Here is a 12009-nt window from a genome sequence, read left to right on the forward strand (position 1 = left end):
GTAGAGTTGAGCGAGCTCGTGGTTCATCCTTCGCCGCCACACGCCGTTCTCCTGTACGCCGCCAAAGATCGTCCTTAGCACTCGGCGTTCGAAAACCCCAAGAGCTTGCAAGTCCTCCTCGAGCATAGTCCACGCCTCATGGCCATAGAGGACTACCGGTCTCATGAGCGTTTTGTACATCGTACATTTGGTGCGGGGGTGAATCTTTCTTGACCGCAGTTTCTTCTGGAGCCCATAGTAGGCACGAATTCCGCTGATGATGCGCTTTCGTATTTCCCTACTAACGTTGTTGTCAGCCGTCAACAAGGGTCCGAGGTAGACGAACTCGTCCACCACCTCGAAGGTATCTCCGTCTATCGTAACACTGCTTCCTAGGTGGGTCCTGTCGCGCTCAGTTCCGCCAACCAGCATAAACTTTGTTTTCGACGCATTCACCATTAGCCCGACTCTTGTTGCTTCGCGTTTTAGGCGGGTGAACAAATCTGTCACCGTTTCACATTTTCTCCCAATAATATCGATGTCGTCTGCGAAGCAAACAAATTGTCCGGATCTCGTGAAAATCGTGCCTCGACTGTTAAGTCCGGCTCTCCGCATAACACCTTCAAGCGCAATATTGAACAACAGGCACGAAAGTCCATCGCCCTGTCGTAGTCCCCGCCGAGACTCGAGACTGGAGTGTTCGCCCGAGATCTTCACGCAGTTTTGCACACCGTCCATCGTTGCTCTGATCAATCTTGTGAGCTTCCCGGGAAAGCTGTTTTCGTCCATGATTTACCATAGCTCTACGCGATCGATACTATCGTATGCCGCCTTGAAATCGATGAACAAATGGTGCGTAGGGACCTGGTACTCACGGCATTTCTGGAGGATTTGCCGCACGGAAAAGATCTGGTCCGTTGTCGAGCGGCCGTCGATGAAACCTGCTTGATAACTTCCCACGAACTCGTTTGCTATAGGTGATAGACGACGGTAAAGAATCTGGGATAGCACTTTGTAGGCGGCGTTTAGGATGGTGATTGCACGATAATTTTCACACTCCAGTTTGTCACCCTTTTTGTAGATAGGGCATATAACGCCTTGCTTCCACTCCTCCGGTAGTTGTTCCGTTTCCCAGATTCTGCTATCAGCCGATGCAGACAAGCAGCCAACCTGTCCGGGCCCATCTTGATGAGTTCGGCTCCGATACCATCCTTGCCAGCGGTCTTGTTGTTCTTGAGCTGTTGAATGGCATCCTTAACTTCCCCCATCGTGGGAGCTGGTTGGTTTCCGCTGTACGCTGTGCTGACGTAGCCATCGCCTTCGTTGTCCTGACCTTCTGTGCCTGTGTTCTCTGCGCCATTCAGGTGTTCATCGTAGTGCTGCTTCCACCTTTCGATCACCTCGCGTCCGTCCGTCAAGATGCTCCCATCCTTATCCCGGCACATCTCAGCTCGCGGCACGAAGCCTTTGCGGGATGTGTTGAGCTTCTGATAGAACTTCCGCGTTTCTTGAGAACGGTACAGCAACTCCATCTCTTGGCATTTAACCTCTTCCAGGCGGCGCTTTTTGTCCCGGAATAGGCGGGTTTGCTGTTTCCGCTTCAGTCTGTATCGTTCCACGTTTTGCCGCGTACCATGCTGCAGAATTGCAGCCCGCGCTGCATTCTTCTCCTCTAAAACCTCCTGGCACTCCTCGTCGAATCAATCGTTTCTTGAGCTCCGTTCTACATATCCGACAATGCTTTCGGCAGCGTCGTTAATGGCTGCTTTGACTGTCCTCCAGCAGTGCTCAAGAGGGGCCCTATCGAGCTCGCCCTCATCCGGCAACGCTGTCTCAAGATGCTGCGCGTACGCATTGGCGACATCCGGTTGTTTCAGTCGCTCGAGATAGTACCGGGGCGGGCGTCGGTACCGTACATTTGATGACGGATAGTTTTGGGCGCAGTTTCACCATCACCAGGTAGTGGTCGGAGTAAATGTTAGCGCCACGACGGTTATGTCGGAGAAGTGCCGTCCATCGATCAAAACGTGGACGATTTGCGATTCTGTCAGCTGAGGTGATCTCCAGGTGTACCGATACGGGAGGCTGTGCTGGAAATAGGTGCTCCGAATGGCCATATTCTTGGAGGCGGCAAAATCTATCAGTCGTAGGCCGTTCTCGTTCGTCAGCCGGTGGGCGGTGAACTTTCGTCGATCTGAACTCTTCCTCCTGGCCAACCTGAGCGTTCAAATCTCCTATGATGATCTTGACGTCGTGGCTTGGGCAGCGTTCGAGCTGCGCCTAAAATGCGTCCTTGTCATCATCAGTGCTTCCGGAGTGTGGGCTATGCACGTCGATTATGCTGAAGTTAAAGAATCGGCCTTTGATTCTTAAATTGCACATTCGTTCATTGATCGGCCACCACCCGATCACGCGCCTTTGCATAACACCCATCACTATGAAAGCTGTTCCCAGCTCGCGTGTGTTGCCGCAGCTCTGGTAGATGGTATGATTACCTCTAAACGTTCGCACCAATGCTCCTGTCCAGCACACCTCCTGCAGCGCTACGATGTCGAAACCGCGGGTCTTCAGTACATCGGAGAGTATGCGAGTACTTCCAATGAAGTTGAGAGATTTGCAGTTCCACGTACCGAGTTTCCAATCGCTAGTCCATTTTCGTCGCTGTGGTCTTTGCCGATTGTTCCGGTCCGTATTCTCTCGTTGACGTTCCTGTGCTGATGTGTTTTTGCGGTTGGCTTGCAGGGCCTGACACCAACCCCCCAGATTTCCTGAGGACCATTCCCCCTTAATGTTCGGAGGGCCATAGTGCGCAGTTTAGTTTAGAGTCCTTCTCTAGCACTCGGACAATGATCAGCCGCCCCTGACATGGGGAACAGACGCTGTTGTGACCCGCTCCTAATATGGAGTACAGACGCTCCAGGTTTGCAAAAGCAAACCCCCCTTCCCTGTCAGCATACGACCAAAGTTCCCACCGGGGGTTGATTACCTGATCTTGCCCAAGGTTACTCGTACCCCGGCCAGTACCACGAGGAGGTAGGGATAGGAGTTGCTGGGGAAGAGGCTAAGGACCGCACAAAGGGGTCTATTTTATTCCTGCAGGTACGCGAGGTACCAATGGTACGCCATGCCCAGCCATTTACCGCGCCCCCACTTTGACCTATAACATTTATACCTATTTGATAGAGTGCAGAGCTACTTTGGTACTTCCATGACCTTTTTTATTATGGGTTTTATTTTCTCGTGTGAGACTTTGCTGTGAGAAGCATTTCAATCCGACGCACATTGTAGTCAAATATAAGCACACTAGCTTTTGAAAAATCCTATTGATCCAGTTCTTAAGCCATATTTGCTGCAGAAATTTTCAACAGCGGCTCCCGTTTGAACTGACAGTTCTTTTCAACTGCGTATTGCGATCAGAAAAAAGCACTTCCTAGATCGATTCCTTGCAGGAATTTCCCATAGGTCCCAGATAGGCCAAGAAATTACTTGTCAGCAGCGAATCAGGCTTTAATAAGATAGGCCCAGAGCAGCGCTAAACTACACGAATGGGCGGCCATGGGGGTGGTGAAATGGGTGGCCATAATGATACGGATTACGTTATTAATGAACATGGGTTAACGGCCACAGGTTCAGGGTCAACGATCGCCAACTAAACGCTGCCTGGTGATCTTCAAAGATAGCAGTCGTGCTTTACACCAATATAGAAAGTTCGGAGAAGTTCAAGTACCTAGTGGAAATTCAATGGGGAAGACAGTTCAAAAGGAAGAAGAGAGGACGTGAGTGAGAAACTGTACATCCAGGTAAATCCCGTCCCAAAATAATCCTGAACCTAATTCGACCGTACCGTGCCTAACTCCCACCATTTTGAATCGCCGATTCTACCCCATTACCCAAAAGCTATTACCTACCCCGAATGACTTATAATCCATAACATTATCCCGAATTCCAATGTTTTGAGGAAATGTCTTCGATGTTATCACACACTTAAATTAGAATGCCGAATCTCAGCTAATTTTAACCGAGATCCGCACAGCCAAGAAGTCGGCAAACAAATTTTCTGGGATCTCAGTAAAGCCGAGTATCAGTAAATCGTGCTTCGTTGCTAAGCAACCGGACAAATTGTTAGCTGAGTCTCGGTTAAAATCGGGAAATCGGGAAAAAAATCTAAGTGTGCATGTCATGATAATTGTAAATTCGAGGATATAGCATTCAGAGTGATGGAAATCGGAGCAATTGTACATTCGGGGTAATGGAATTCGGAGTGATGGCATTCGGGGTAATGGGGTAGAATCTACTGAAGCCTCGAGTCCGTCACCACACTCAAGGGGCGCACAGGACAGGCAGGAGGTCTGCAAGGATTAAATTCAGCTGCAGCCGAACAGAGAAGAGGAAAAAGGAGAAGGGAGTAGTCGTCCGCCCCCTGGCGCGGATAGCAGGAGTAGTTCCAGTGGTTGATGAAGGTGCTGCAGTGCGCGGGACCCGAAGAAGTAAAGGAAGAGGAAGGTGAGAGTAGTGATAAGAAAGTGGGAGGCGTCGTCCGGAGTTCAGGACGGACGCAAGGAAAGAAAATTGAAAGATCGGGAGAGAGAGGAACAGGAGGTAGGACGTTAAGGAGGTGAGAATTAAAGTGTGCATGTGGATGTTCCTTTGGGATTCCATCAGGAGTTCTTCTTGGGATTTCTTCAAGAGTTCTTCCAGAGATTCCATCAGGAGTTTCTAAAAGGATTCTTTCAGGAGTACTTTTAACGCTTTCATCAGAGTTCTTCTGGGGATTTATTCAGGAGTTCCTTCAGGGATTCCATCAAGAGTTCGTTCAGAGATTTCACGTGGAATTCCTCCAGAGATTTTATCAGGAGTTCCTCTAGAGATTATACAGCCCCCGATTGATCGCGTCCGACCTGTATAACATTTAAATGTGGTTATACAGGTCGAACTCGGTTATCCGGAGACTTGATTATTCGGAATTTAAGACTTGATTATCCGGAGTATGTTTTTTGATGTTCTTGTTTTTCAGTTTTTATGAATGAATTTGGGATAATTTAGTATTACAATATACAACATGAATAGATTAGCAGTTTTGGACGTATGTAATAAAAGGGAGGTTTGAAAAGGGGGTTTTCTGTGTATGTTGGTCAAAAAAATTGTTTTCTTCTCAAGACCCCAAATATTCCTAGAAATAATTTCTGGCTACGCCACTGCATCATATAAATAAAACAACTAAAAGAGATAATATTTAAGCTCTCTTGTCGCAGATATTAATTTTTCTTCATAGTGATTCGATTATCCGGTGTGAAAATAAAATCGATACTCCGGATAATCGAGTCCGACCAGTATTTCAAAAAAAAAACGCTGTTTTTGTTAAGAAATTGTCTATTAAAGTCATGGGAATAAGGAGGTTAGTTATAATTGTACGAAATTATAAATTTGAAATTGTTCAAATTCCAGATTACTTTTCAAAATCGCAAACCAAATATTTTCCAATAATTTTAAAAATTGGGCTTGAAGCAATTTTGGTAGCGACTGAGTGTCTTGAAAATAGGAAGTTAAAAAAAAATCCTGAAGAAGAGACTAAAAGGAACCAAAAAGAAACCGAAAAGAGACCAAACTATAATAATAAAATAACGACAACTAACAGTAATCAGGAGAAAAACTTTGTTTGGAAATTTCTCGTGACATTACGGCAATTTTCTAGATTTAATTTAGATGAACTAGATAACTTTGAGAGATTTTCATTTTTCTTCATTTAGTTCATTTAGAAATAATTTCTCATAAAAACTCTCCAAGAATTCTTCTAAGGAATATCTCAAAAATTGTTTTGGATATCTCATCTGTTTTTTTTTCAATAATTACCACAAACAATACCTCAGGGATTCCAACTGAAATTCCTATACTATTTCTGATATTTTTTCAAGAAAGCCCTTAGTCCTCCACGATTTCAAACGCTGATTCTTCCATCAGTTTCTCTAGAACATTCTCAAAGACTCTCGTTTAAAACATATTGGAATATTAAACCAGAAACTACTTCAGATGTCTCCAAGGATTTCTCAGTATTTTCTACAAAAATGTCCTTCAGAATTTTTTTAAGATTATAACTTGAACTTTTTCTAAGGATACCTTTAGAAATTACTCCAAAGATTGCTTCAAAGATTTATTTGGGAAGTCATCCAATAATTCTGAGAGATTTATCAAGGAATCTTTCAAACAAAAAATAATCAAGCTTTCTTCTAGGAGTCCTACATTTATATCATCAAGGAAATGCGACTGAAATTTTCGTGGCGTGTTCCCAAAGTAAATCTCAGGGCAACTTATATTGAAACTAGTGTAAGTTCTTGAGTCCTTTTTGATGAATAAGGAAGAACTCACTCTTGAGGAAATTTTACAAGATTTTCTAGACTAAAACATAGGACGAAATCCCTAAAAAATTTTGTAGGAATGACCAGCAGATTTTTTGAAAAATATTACTGTAGTGTTAACTAGTGTAAATAAACTTTTAAATATTCTATGGGGATTTTTTGCGTAAATTATTAAAAAATGTTTGGAAGAACTCCAGTAATCCATGGATGAAATACCGGAAAAAATCCTAGAAAACAATCAAGGGAAACTCGATAATGAAACACAAGTTGAATTTAAGAAATTATTTAAAATGTTCTTAAAAGATTCACTGGAATAACCCTTCGAGGAATTTTTGGAATAATTGTTAGATAAAATAGCGTAGAAATTTTTGTCGGGTTTCTTAAAAAAATATCCTTGAACGAATTTTACCAAAAGCTCTAAGAAAAAGTCAGGAAAAAAAACTGTGGATATCTTTTGAAGATCTCTTAGAGTAACAACTGGAGAATTCGGTTAAAAAAATAATGGAAAAATATCTGGAGATAGTCCTAGGATAGTCTTTGGAAAATTGTTCAAAGTGATCACTGAGAAAATTACTGGAGGTAGTAACATTGAGGTGCTCAAGGGATTTCTGAAGCAAATTCTGGACAAATTCTTTTAAGTAACCTTTGAAAAAATACTGGCAGAGTTGGTAAAGGAATTTCTTGAAGAATTTCTGGAGAGAACCCTTCATTTGTTCCTGATAGTATTTTAGATGAAATCTCTGGAGAAACCACTATGATAATTACTGAAGCTGTTCTTGAGAAATATGAGAAGCAATTTTGCATCATAACTATCTGCAAGCAAGATGAAGAAAAGAAAATTTAAATATCATTTTGGTTAAGTCCCTATGAGTTCAGAGATCTTTCATAAAAAAGAGACTTTTTAGAGACTTTTATAAAAATAAAGATCAATTCTATAAAAAGAAACCTTTCACCGGCCCTAGATATGGTAAATCGATGTACTCTTCCCGCACCATCCCATAAGCCCATGGCCCCCAGCGCCGTATGCGGCAGATGAAGGAGAAGAAGTGGCGAGAGTGACGAACGAAGAGCTGGCAGAAGTCGTGAAATCATTCGCGTCAAACAAGGCACCGGGACCCGATGGTATCCCGAATGTTGCCTTAAAAGCGGCAGTGAACACGGATCCGGACATGTTCAGAACCACGATGCAACGCTGCATTGATCAAGGAATCTTCCCGGATGTATGGAAGCGACAGAAATTGGTGCTACTACCAAAGGCGGGGAAACCACCAGGTGACCCGTCGGCGTATAGACCTATCTGTCTACTAGATACGACGGGCAAGTTATTGGAGAGGTTGATTCTCAACAGACTAGTACCGTATACGGAGAGTGCGGACGGCCTGTCCAACAACCAGTTTGGATTCAGAAAAGGTAAATCTACTCTGGACGCCATCCAGTCGGTCGTTCAAACAGCTGAGGTGGCAATCGAGCATAAAAGGAGCGGCATCTGTTACTGCGCGGTTGTCACTCTGGATGTGAAGAATGCGTTCAACAGCGCAAGCTGGGAAGCAATAGCACACGCGCTTCACCGCCTCAAGGTACCGGTGCAGTTGTGTAAGCCTCTAGAAAGCTATTTTGATGGTAGGATTCTACTGTATGACACAGAGGAGGGGCAGAAAAGCGTTCGAATTACCGCGGGAGTACCTCAAGGTTCAATCCTGGGCCCGCTGTTATGGAATGCGATGTACGATGACGTACTGAGGCTGCCCCTTCCGACGGGTGTTAAGATTGTTGGCTTCGCCGACGATATCACCCTAGTGGTCTATGGTGAATCGATGGAGGAAGTAGAGTTGACAGCAGCGCACTCTATTTCCCTGGTTGAGGAATGGATGAAGTCTAGGAAACTAGGACTGGCCCGTCACAAGACTGAGGTGGTGGTGGTCAACAACCGCAAGTCCGAGCAACGGGCGCTTATCTCGGTAGGTGATTGCACCATAGAGTCCAAGCGATCCCTTAGGCATCTTGGGGTAATGATCGATGACAAGCTGAGCTTCGCTAGCCACGTTGAATATGCCTGTAAAAGGGCATCTACGGCTATAGCGGCGCTTTCGAGGATGATGTCTAACAGCTCTGCTGTAATTGCCAGCAAACGCAAGCTGCTGGCAAGCGTGGCGCTATCCATACTAAGGTATGGAGGACCAATCTGGTCAAAAGCGCTTAGAACGAACAGAAACCTAAAGCGGTTGGAAATGTGTACAGGATAATGTGCTTAAGAGTAGCAAGTGCATACCGGACGGTATCTAAAGAGGCCGTGTGCATCATAGCCGGGATGACGCCCATCGGGCTCATCATCAAGGAAGATGTTCAATGCTTCAACCAAAGGGGTACCAGAGGAGTCCGCGACACGTGTAAAGAGGAAACGCTCAGAAGCTGGCAGCAGGAATGGGATAACTCCACTAAGGGTAGATGGACCCATCGACTTATACCAAATGTGTCAGATTGGTATGGTAGAAGCCATGGGGAAGTGAACTTCCACCTGACCCAGTTTCTGTCAGGACATGGTTGCTATAGACAGTACCTGCATAGGTTCGGGCACTCAGAATCTCCTGCGTGCCCCAATTGTGCTGGTGTAGAGGAAACAGCGGAGCATGTCGTGTTCGATTGCCCCCGTTTCATTGTTGTGAGAGGTCGCATGCTCACTACATGCGGAGGGGACACGTCTCCCGACAATATAATAGAGAGAATGTGTGCGGATGCCGAGTGCTGGAAGGCAGTAACTACGGCTGTCACTCACATTATGTTAGAATTGCAGCGTCTATGGCGCGCCGACCAAGAGTTGGCTGCAGAGGATTAGCCCTGCCGAGGCTGGTCCCTTGTAACATTGTTTAAGTCGGCTAGGAGAAGCAGTTTGCCTAGGCTACTTCTGCTACACGTGTTGTGCTATATGCACTGGTCCCTTCCCGAAGAAATACCGTAAGGTGGTTCCGGGGAGATGAGGGTCTGAGTCCAAGGGTCATGTCGATGCACTGTTCACCACTTGAGCAATTCTAAATGAATTGCTCATGCACAGTGCATAGGCTGGTTTTAGCGGGTCGTCGTTGGTGCGTCATCCCCGCATTCCCTGAGTTATCTTCTCAGGGGATCTGTTTGCAGATTTCCCCCTTGTAGAAAACAAAAAAAGATATGGTAATCCTTAACTGATTAAATATAGAGATATTAAAAGCGTCAATCATGTTTTGGTAAGTCGATAAAATTTCCTCACTGAGCAGCTGAAAGGATCCTCACTCAACAGCTGATAGCGGCGCAGCGGAATTTTTTTTTCGATTGAAGAGAATTTTCTGATCTGACGCAAAAATCCTTTGTCTACCATGAAATACCGCCTCAAAATAATTTCTCTGATTGTGATTGAAATTCCCTGAGAATTCCAGATTTCCCATGTTTTTACAGTTAGTAGCAGGGTTGGGAAAAAATCTGAAATTCATTCTACAGTAGCCAAACAAAGCCAATCGCAGTCAGCGAAGCCAGTGAAACTCACGCCTATCGCTGCTGTAGGCAAAGAGCTTTGAAAATCGCAAAACATCCGTTGCTAAGGGCAACCCAAAATTACTGTAGAAAAATGTTCTATTTCCCGCTGCATTTCCCGCATTTAGAGCCTTCAATGACACTAACGATTTAGAAGATTCATGCACCTAACATAGGCTACTTGATGAGATTCACTTTTTTGAACTACTGTACTGGGAAAGCCACGTGATTTTCGCGAAATTCAAGCCTACTACTATTACCATTCCCAGCACTGGTTAGTAGACACCATGTTTAAAGATTCCACCTTGAATTCCTCCTAAATTCGGGAGTTCCTCCAGACGTTATATCAGGAGTTCCACAAGGAATTTCATCAGGATCCCGACTAGGATAAGGAAGGCCCCGGATTTCATCAGGAGTTCCTCCAATGATTCCATCAGGAGTTTCTTCAAGAATATCTTTGAGAATTCCTCCAAAGATTCTATCAGGAGTTCCTCTAGGGATTATATCAGGAGTACTTTTAGGGCTTTCATCAGAGTTCTTATAGGGATTCCATCAAGAGTTCCTTCAAAGATTCCACTCGGAATTCCTCCAAAGATTCCATCACGATTTTCTTCAGAGATTGTATCCGATGTTTGACAAGAAATACCATAAGCTTTTTTTCTATGAAAATCATGAGTATCCATCAAGAATTTCTTCAGAGATTCCACCTGGAATTCCTCCAGAGATTACATCAGGAGTACGTTGTGGAATTTCATCAGGATCCCTACTAGGGATATCATAAGGAATTCCACCTTTGGGATCATATCAGGAGTTCTATCTGTAGTGTCGAAGTAGTAACAGGCGTTAAAAGGGAATACTAAAGAACAACATGGCATACATTGTGTGGTTGGATGTATAAGCGAGTGAAATAAAGAAATCACTTTTGTACCGACGAGCAAGTAAGCTAGACGCGTGTTCCTCATTTATTGCGAGTTCCGATCCTGCACTATCAAGAATCTTATCAGGAATTCCATCAGGAGTTTCTTCAAGAATATCTTTAGGAATTCCTCCAAAGATTCCATCAGGAGTCCCCTCCGAAATTCCACCTGGCATTTCTCCAAAGACTCTATCAGGATTCCTCCAGAGGTTGTATCAGAAGTTTCTCGAAGAATTCCATCAGGATTTCATCTAGGGATTCCTTCAGGAATCTTAATAGTTTTTTTTCTGAAATTTCAACAGGAGTTCCAATAAAGATTCCACCATGAGTTGCTCTAGAGATTACATAAGAAGTTTCTTCAAAGATTCCACCTGGACCTCCTTCAGGGATAACTCCAGGGATTCTATCTAAAGTTTCTGTAGGGATCAGGGTTCCCCTGAGTCTTTCAACAGGAGTTCTTGTTGGGATTTCTTCAGAAGTTCTTATAGGGATTCAATTAGGAATACTTACAGGGATAACTACAGAAGTTATTCTAGGGATTACATCAAAAGTTCTATCGTGACGCTTAGGGTCAAAAACGCCGGATACAACAATCTTGTGACACTATTCCGGAGACTGAAAGTCTCCCACTACAAAAGAAAACGTCCAATCGTGCTAACGTTTTCCAGTAGACTGATCGTATAGCACACGACACTGAAGACGGCCTTACAGTTGAGGTCGAAATACGCGTATCTGTCAAAGGATACAAACTCTAGTGGAATTAAATGGTATAGTACTAAATTCGGGTTTTTCATCTACACAGTTAAAAATAATGTAATGTGTAATCTCACGTCATGTAAACTTCACTCATGCGATGTAAACATGTTGTCATGTAAATTTAAGCCTGAAATCATGTAAAAATGTGTTATATGTCATGTAATCACATAGGATCCTGCTGGATTACATGACATACACTCCCGTGCATAAGTTTGGGTTCACGCCCTAAGAAACATGCAAAAGTATTCTGGCCATATCTCTGTGATTACACGTCCTATTGAAACTCTGTAAGCCGCATTCGAAAGGCAAAGAGTTATTCTTACTTCGTATGTATTTTTCCAAAAACATTCTTTGAACTTTGTATACTAAATTTGTACTTAAAATTGTGACATTTTATAAAAAACACCCAACCCAAACTTTTGCACGATGACTTGACTGACTGTTTCACTGATTTTGAATACTTTCCAGATTTTTCCGCCTAAATTTCATGGGGTCTCTTCAAAA

Source organism: Aedes aegypti, chromosome 1 (genome assembly GCF_002204515.2).
Source record: "Aedes aegypti strain LVP_AGWG chromosome 1, AaegL5.0 Primary Assembly, whole genome shotgun sequence".
NCBI lineage: Eukaryota > Metazoa > Arthropoda > Insecta > Diptera > Culicidae > Aedes > Aedes aegypti.